The following is a 9,749-nucleotide window of genomic DNA, read 5'->3' on the forward strand; positions in this document are numbered from 1 at the left end:
CTTTCCAGCCATTGGGTGGATAGATATCCAGCTCTCTCACCCCTTAGGTGGGTTAAACCTGAGGTACAAGTCCTAAAATGTCTCCCAGTTTCCCAAAGATGTTGACTCCAGCTCAGTCACAACTGGCTTCATGATGCTCCTTTGATGGGAAGACTTCCTTTTTTCCCCCCCGGGTCACTTTCTTACTCCCCTGCCATATTTCTTTCACAGCCCAGATGAACAATTTAAACTCAAATCGTTGTCACAGCATTTGCTTCTGGAGGATCCCAAACTAAGACAGAACAGAAGCCTACCCTGATCTTTTTGAACTCTGCTCCATCTGTAACCCTTAGGTGTTAGGGCCTGGTATGGGCTCCCACTGGGGTGAGGGGTCAATCTCCACACCCTATCCACTCAAGGCTGATGTTACCCACCAGCTACCACCATGGGCACTCACCACTCAGGGACACTTAGTTCACATTCCCCAGACTGAGACTGGCCCCTCCAGTATATACTTTCATTTCTATTTTGGACTCAACAAAATCTGCACAGTACTCAGGAGGCCAGGATGGACTGGTCTCATGCCTATAAGAGGTGCATTAGAAAGGATATAAAAGGGTGTGTTTACAGCAACCACAGCCATTAGTCCAAAGCGTGCCTGTCACAAGCTTATCATCTCTCAATTAATTAAATGCAGCCACACAAGCACGGGCAATTCCAGTCTTTAATTAAGGTCCTAGAGAGAAATGTAAGCACATGTGTTAAGAGTTTCTTTACCAATCTTTGGCATAGTGAAGTTTCCTCAGAAAGCCAGGTATCATTGTCTCTCAAAATAGTGCTTCTCATGTGAACAGATGTCCCAAACAAAATTATATCCAAGTATATCTGAAATAACAGAATTAATTAAACACTTATTGATTCCCCAAGGAGGGGTCCTCAAAATTGTGTAGTTACTTTCATTCTAACATGAAATATCTTCGATGATACATTTAAAGCTATGTGGGTGTTTTAACTAAAACAAAAACAAAAGCCCTGCATTTCACTGGATGACTCAGAACTTTGAGGAAGTTGTCACAAAACTAACATAACATTCTGTTTCTCAGAATGTTCCTCCAAAGAACCCCTGCGGGGAATGAGAACAAATTACCCAAGTTTTTCAGTGCCCAAACTGAAGCTACCCACCTCAGCTATAACCTTGATGCTTATTTGTGGTCTAATGTATCCTAAGAATATCTGGACATTACATTTCACTATTTGCTTCATCGTACATTTTCCTATTTTTGTTAATATCAAATTCTGTTTTGAATTACCTTCAAATAAGTTGACATTCCAACTTTCCATGGAAATTGCTAGAATATGTTTCATTGTTAGAAAAGTTAGAAAAGCCTATCCATGTGTGTGTATGTATCCTAGCACTGGATTTTTTCATTATTTAAATTAGTAGATAGCTAGTAATAGTTGAGCAATTAGGAGCTTTTAAATAAAGAGTTAGAATTTCTGATTTACCTTGTTTTGTTTGAAAATCAGAAGATTTATCTGGAATTGAGTGTTACCTTCTCTAAATGGGCATTGTTCTCTAGTTCACCACAACCTCCATCATACCCTGCTATCCCTACAACTCCTTTGTGATTCATAAGAAACCTCTAGAAATTCGTTGGGTTCATAAGTCCTGGCTCTGTCCTGTCTACATACAAAGCACCCTGAAGAGAGTGGACCCCCTGTTCCTCACTCACGACCTCCACGACAGACTGTTCTCTTAGCTCTTTATAAGAGATGGCTTACCTGGCTTACCACAGGTCAGAGAACTCTCTACTTCCTTAAACTCAATCACTACTCAGTACTGAATACCAAATGAATAAACCTTCCTAAAACACCACTTTGAGTATGGCATTCCAAACCAGTAACATTTGGGGATTTCCTCAATACTTTTCCCCAGTGCTTCTGGGACATCAAGAAGGTGGACATCAAGAAAGAAGTGCTGTTCAGAGTATGGTAGGTGCCTGATGTTAACTACCTACTACTGGCTTACAACAAGGTAAGCAACTGAGAACAAATGCACTTATTTTTTTTAATGCAGGTTGACCTTTTGCTACAACATCGCAGTGCATTATCAGCAGACACTTTACTGAAATGAAAACAAACCCATGTGGGTGCTGTGAACTTATGAAGAATACCATGTGATACAAGCAGGACCCTAGTCATGTGCAATAGGACCACACATTGATACACATGTTTAAAAATAGGAGCGGGGGGAGACCCCAAATGGAGTAATTTTCTGCCTATGGGAGCAAAACAAGACCAGCTTATAGTTTCAACCTATCCCAGGAATGTGACCTTTCAAAAGTCAATCTGAAATTTCCTGATCAGCACCAGTGAGGTCATCTGCATAATAAAAATCCTGCCTTCCCTTCCCCAAAAAAGTTGTCTGGGCCTGAAATAATTCTTTCTTTTCTTTTGCTAGTAACTACCCTGCCCCACCTTCCTGCTTATAAAAACATCCACTCTGTACAACTTCTCAATGCATCCCTCTACTTGCTGGAGGGGGTACCATGGATTCCTGATTCATGTAATAAGGCCAATTAGATCTTCAAAAGTGCCAAGGTGAATTTTGTTTTTAAAGACATGATAGGTTAGAAATTTCCAAAAACTGGTCCCTCATCACTTTGAGAAACACTGGATTAGTAGAATCTCAAAAATCAATGGTGACTGATAGTGAACATTAAATCAGAACATATGTACACAATGGTATAAACACGACAAACATTGTTAGATACAACTATGCTACAATTGTGGTATAACTTTGATAAACAAAAAAAGAAAAGAAAAGAAAAAGACTACAGTTGAAAACCATTTCATTCCATTTCTTAAGATTTTTGTTTGTTTGTTTGTTTGTTTAAGTAGTCTCTACCCCCAACATGGGGCTTAAACTCACAAGATCAAGAGTCACATGCTCTTCACACTGAGCCAGCCAGGTGCCCCTCATTCCACTTATAAGCCACTAGAATCGCAAGCAATCCTCCAGGTAGAACTCTTCACAGGGACTCATTTCTTCTGCCTATTCATGTGCCATGGTAGATGAAGAATCTACCCGAGGAATTATGAAGTTCATCTTGTCTTTCAGCTAAGTAATGAATTCCTCCAGTATTTTCTAACTAGGATTTTATTGGAAGAAAACAATTGCATGATTTTTTATTCCCATTATTAATGATTTATGTGTTTAGAAACCACTTCCGGTTCTCCTGGCTACAAAGTGCATCAGAGCAAGGCCTTCTGGGTAATACAGGTGGAGTCTGAGCAACCAGATGGATAGGAAGGTATCCTCTGCATTGTTCCCATGTGGACAAATCCCCGATGATGGCCACAGCACAATGATAGCCACTGATGAGAGAAAATAATCTCTAGAGGTCTGAGATATAAGAGAAACCATTTTAAATTTCTTTCTAAGTCAGCATGACTGTACATAGATGTACATACAATAGACTGTACATACAATGGGAGTTCAAGTCCCAGTTGGACTCTAAACTGTCAGCTCAAAGCCTGGAGCCTGCTTGGGGTTCTGGGTCTCCCTTTCTCTCTGCTCCTCTCCTGCTCTCACTCTGACTCTCTCACCAAAATAAGTAAACAATAAAATAAAATAAAATAAAAAAACCCTTGTGATTCCTACCTATATGTTCATCAATAATCTTTTGAGCTTTTACAAGATCCAAAAATGTATATAACCCTGTGGGGACTGTTCATTCTCGACAGCACTGTCTTCCCTGTGAAGAGTATGTTTCCCAGGCAGCTGTCCTCACTTGGGTTCCAATAAAGCTTTCTTACTTCTAGGGATGCTAAAAGGTTTAGGAGTGCCTGGGTGGCTCAGTCAGTTGAATGTCTGCATCTTGATTTCATGTCAGATCATGACCTCATGTTTTATGAGATTGAGCCCCACATCTGGCTCTTCCTGACAGTGCAGAACCTGCTTGGGAGTCTCTCCTTCTGCCCCTTCTCCACTTGCCTGCTTGTTCTCTCTCATTCAAAATAAATAAATAAGCATTTTTATAAAAATAAATAAATGATGAATAAATAAAAAAAATTGTTCATTTTGTGCCGACACCACAGCTTGGCAAAGTGACAGGTATATGTGTACTCCTAAAGCTTCATCTTCCTATTCACTAAAATAAATAACAAACAAGCGCTTTTGACAATCTTTATGGGAAACAAATGTGCCATGTACATTAAGACTGCAGCCCCTGGGTGGCTCAGTTGGTTAAGCATCCAACTTCGAGTCAGGTCATGATCTCACTGTTCATGAGTTCAAGCCCCGCATTGGGCTCTGTGCTGACAGCTCAGATTCTGTGCCTCCCTCTCTCTTTTTCCTTTCCCTATTCATGTATAGGCTCTCTTTCTCTCTCTCTCAAACATAAATATACATGAAAAAACATTTTTTAAAAAGACTGCAGCAAACATCCCCAATTCCCAGAAATAGAAGGGGCCAATTACATTGGTCTTCCAGGAGCCGTATTGGGTTACTGTCCATCCACCCAGGCTTCCCCAATTGTTGTGAGCATGGACACTTCCCTCGACAGTGGCAGGGATGTTGCTGGTGACAAGGATTTTTACTCTATCGCTACATGAGTTCATGGGAGATGTGAACCTGTGACCTTGATCTCAGTAGCAGAATATCCAGTCAGGTTAGTTGGGCCAACCTATTGAGACTGAGTACACCAGGTGTGGATAAAAATGGTGACATTTAAAAGTCAGGTACCTCTGCAGGTAGAGGAGAGGAATGTGGGAAGGGCCCCTCTCATGAAAAGCCTGTGAGGCCAGGGCTTTGGAACTTCAGAAACATCAGTCACAAATTTGAATTCACCATAAATGCAACAATATAACTGCCATGTCAACTTCTTGATATGAGCCAAACATGTAGATTAATTATAAATATTGTATGTTCTAGAAATAACACATACTAATTTTTTAGCCAAGAGACCACTTACTCTTGTTGTTATGCTGACACACACACTGAAAAATGTGGAGACATTCCACAGTCATCATGATGATATGTGATGCATATAATAGTTGATTAAAAAGAGGTACACATTTTTTCTCCTTTGCCTATTGATATGCTGACATATTTGAAAAGTTTTTGTAAATAAGTAGCTTTCATTTCCAAGAAATAACATTCCTCACAATGTGTTATTTTAAAGGAAAAGCAACAGGAACATGATTAAGAGCATGAAAGAATTAAGTTTCATGATTTGTACCAGCAAGAACAGAGGATTTTTGTCTTCATGTAATAAACTCATAAAATTGTTTACATTGAAACCATGGCTGTATGTCCAAATAAGTGGCATTTACTTGGTAATTGCTCTGTTTTAGTATAATTTTTAACAAATATTTAACATGTTTCGATCATGGTGAATATGAATGACATGTTCATAAATAGCAGGAAAACATGTAGATTGATTCATCACATCGGTTTGGTGGTAGACAGTATGCTACTTCCCCCCGGGAAAAAAAAGACAGTTTAACACCAATACCCTAAGAATCCCTCACAAACTCGTAAGGTTCAACTGCATTAGGTTAAATTTAATCTTATTTGTCAAATTTATGTCAGTTTGTGGTATTAGAAGTCTTTTCCTTTTGTTTTTCTTGCAACACAGAAGTTAACTAGTAGCATCTAAGAGGTTGGCTTGTTGTTTTCTACCTGTTTTTTATTATTTATCATTAATTTAACTTCATGTTTTTCCCTCTTACAAGGCACAGGAAAGCTAGAAAATTAGGCTCTGTAAGTTGGTCAGACCTTTTAATGCTACCCTGATGTTTCTAGTTGCTGTTCACAAACTTCTAAATATCAGGAAGCTGGAAATGCTATTGGTTGGATAACACATCTGGCCATAGCCTCACAGTGGTCATCCATATCACTGCCCTTTCAAGCAGGCATATGTCCTCCTGGCTCTTCTCCATCCTGAGGATTTGAAGTAACACCATCAAGGGTGAAGGGAAACTCCATCCAGGCTCACATACTCACAAGCCTATGACTATAGCTTTGGAAAGCCAACTACAATGTCTGAAAATGATATGAGCTCATGCGTGCAAAAGGGTGGCTCACAGATGCACCGATCTAAGGAGAAATCAATTCAGAAAGCATCAGAAGGAGGGGCTTGCAGTCTTCAAAGAGGAAATACAAATGCATGACTGGGGATTGCAGCTGCCCAGAGCCTGGTGCACTGATGCCAGGGAGCAGCATGGAAGAGACCAGGGCATATCAATCTCAACATGCAAAAAACACCAAGAAATCCAATCTTCAAATTAGGCAATGAAGATTCCACTGCATCAAGGAATATAGTAACTCTAAGTTTTACTTCTGTTCTGAGCTCATGGTCCAGAATGCAGGTCCTTTCTGGCTATTCATCCATTTTCCCACCTATTCCAATTTATTTGAAAAACTTGAAATTTTATTAAGCACCTACTATGTTGTCAGATAATGCCAAGGTTTCATTCAATGAGTGTGTATTGAGCACTTATTATGTGATAAGCACTCTAATAGGCTCTGGAATATAAAGTACACATGGTTCTTGTTCCCTCCGAGGATAAGGAAAGAGTTGTAGTGTATCTAATGAAACTGATCGATATTTTTTTTAAAGTAGATTTCACATCTAGCATGGAGCCCAACATAGGACTTGAACTCACGACACTGAGATCAAGACCTGAGCTGAGATCAAGAGTCAGACATTTAAGTGACTGAGCCACCAGGCACCCCTGAAATTGATTGATATTCTTGTTGAAGTGACACACAAGCTGTTATTTGGGTGTTGAGTTGGCACAAAATCATGACTTTATGGAACATCACTCTGACAAAGAAGTGTTCTCCTAGCTTGTACTGCACCCCCTGCAGCACTTATATGTACCAACCTTGGATTTAAGTGAAGAATTGCATCATTCAAGGAAACCTTTAAAATCTTCTCATTCAACTACATCACTTTGTAGTTGAAGAAACAGGTCTAGAGAAGTCTAGTGGACTGTCCCAGAGCGCCAAGTGTGCATCTTAAAAGTCACCTGCCTGCAAGCTCTTTGAAGGAGCGTTCTAAATCTAATAGAAACAACCCTCACCTATGTGACCATTTTCTGAGTGTTCTTTGAAAGACATAGGACAGTTGTCAAAGTTAGAAGGATGGCAATGTATGGTGGTAGAATTACTGTGGGGGGGTATTTTATTTCATACTAGAAATGAAAATCATCCACTCATTTTCTGCCTATTGCAATTTAATTTTACTCTAATTTAAAAAAGACTTTTATCCAAAGGAAAACACAAGCAAACCAACAAAAATGTCAGGAAAATAATCCACGGCAAGTTTGCAGTCTTCTATTTTCCCACTGACAGTTAGGTAAGTCTTTTATCACAGAGAAAATGCTGTTTCCTCTGTGGCATCATTGGTTAACTTGGGGTGGGGGTGGGGAGATAAGGAAGTATGTGTAGATTATGCAGATAGGTATGGATAATGCAATGCTGTGAGATATTTCTCAAATTATATGCTTCTATGCATTTCTATGCCCATATTATAACTTGATCTAAAACATCTTCCCTGCCCTGTGCTGCTTGTCCAATACACTTGTGCTCCTGACATGTAAAGATAAAAAGTGTGTGGAAGAAAACCAGGATGTTAACTGTCAGGAGGTCGGTAGTCTCGGCACCTCATTCAGGTACACAGCCTCACATTTCCCATTCTTAGAAATCCTGCCTAAAAGCCTTCTGGAAAGCTGAAGACTGGCAAAGTGCCATTATCTTCACCTTGTCACTCTATCGCTCACATTTGCTGCCACTAGCCTTATTAAAACAGCAATCCATGGCAGCTTCGGCAAAACAGGAGGGATGGAGGGAGAAAAGGCTCTGCCATGCTGACTTCCCTCCTGTTTGCGGAGACCGTGGACTTGGAAATCAAGCGGATCAGGGTCTGAAATCTCAAGGTCTGCCTTCCCTCAGGATGAGCAAATTATTGACAGTTCCTGAGATTCCAGTTCCTTTATCTATAAAGCAAGGATAGCAGAGCTACTGAGATTGTAGTGAATAGCAAACTAGCTAATAAATGAAAAGCATTTTAGCTCAATTTTGGCACAGAAAAAGTCAGATAAAGGGTAGTGATGATAATGGAGATGAGAAGGAAGAGGAAAAGGAAGAGGGAGGAGGAGGCCTGGTACAGGGCAACCTCATCTTAGAAATTTGTGCTGTGTTTTATTCCCCATGTTATCCCACTTGAAGCAGGAGGCACAGAAAGGCAGAAGGCTATTCACGTCAAAGAATCACTTGAGTAACAGCCCAAGCAGGCTCCTTGGAGCCTGGCCTATTTCTCGGATATACTCTAATTTGGGGTTTTTCCAAGCTGAGGCAGAATAAAGAGGGATAAAGACAGGTCACTGACTTTGCTGCTCCAATCCACCTTAAAATCTGACTCCCCGTCATTATTACTTCAGTCCGTAAGACTTCTGGATCCCAGAGGAAAGCCAACATATCTGCACTCATGGATCAAGCCTGGGATTGGTCTTTGGTTTCCAGTTCACCCACCCCATGCTCAGAGAATGGCCCCGCAAAGCAGGGTAATGTGGTGACAAATGCACTAGATTTGGAGCTAGGAGATCCAGCCTCATCATCCTCATCCGTGAAATTGGCTCAATGGCAATGGTGCTGCTAGCCTTGCAGAGTTATTGAAAATATTAGTAGCTTAGCAACCAGTAGTAATGATTTTGCTGTGTGTTTATCAAAGAAAAAAATCCCCGAGCCCTTCCCAGCTGCCTTCTCCTTACCTGCTTCTACTAGTGCTGCTATGTAGGACCTGTGCTGGGGGGAAGGTGAAGCTCCTGGAAAACCACCCCCTTCAGGAATGGAGCCTCTCTTGCTTCCTCCTCACATGCACACCAGGTTCCAGTTACAATGAACTTCTCGCAACACCTCAAAACATTCTCCATCACCCAGGGGGCAATATGCAGTCCCTTCTGCCTGGAAATGCATCTACCTGTAGATGCCTGGAGAGTCCTCTCCGCTATTGAGCCTTCCAGCCACTCCTGGGAACTTTAACCACCCCCTCTTTCATGTGTCAGGAATTTCTGGTATATATTTCCATCAGAGCACATACTGTATGGATGTATTTGTGAGCCATCTGTGTCTTAACTCCAGTCTTTGAGTCACTTGGAGGCAAGAATGGAGATCTGTACCCCAGTGTAAGTTGCCCAACACAGTTGGCATCCACAGAGACCTCATCATGTGCCAGCCATAGTGTTAAGTTGTGACTTATAATGTGACTAAAAGTAATAAAATATTCATGACAAAAAGTGACCGAGAGTCTGCTTTAGATTGGATGGTTAGGAAATGAGTCTTCAAGGAAGTAACGATTAGAGATCTGAATGAGAAGAATCTGCTATGCCAAGATCTGGAGAAGAGCATTCCAAACAGAGGGAATTGCAAGTGCAAAGGCCCTGAGGTAGAGACATGATCCTGACATGATTGAGGAATAGAAGGAGTGCAGGGTGACTGGTGACCTAGGAGGAGGCAACAAAGTCAGGTGGAAAAACTGAACTAGCTCATGTTGAGTCTGTGACACAGGTAAAGAGTTCACAAAGACGTTGAGTATTTATCTGGATGGAAATATGCTATGATTTCCATTTTTTAAAAGATCGCTTTGGCTTCTGTAAGAAAATAATTTAGAGGGGCAATTATGGAGGAATAGAGATAGTATGGAGGTAGAACTGACCACAGAGTCATATAGTGATGAAGGTCCTGGGTATTTTAGACTAAA

Source organism: Hyaena hyaena, unplaced genomic scaffold (assembly GCF_003009895.1).
Source record: "Hyaena hyaena isolate Hyena2069 unplaced genomic scaffold, ASM300989v1 scaffold_1483, whole genome shotgun sequence".
NCBI lineage: Eukaryota > Metazoa > Chordata > Mammalia > Carnivora > Hyaenidae > Hyaena > Hyaena hyaena.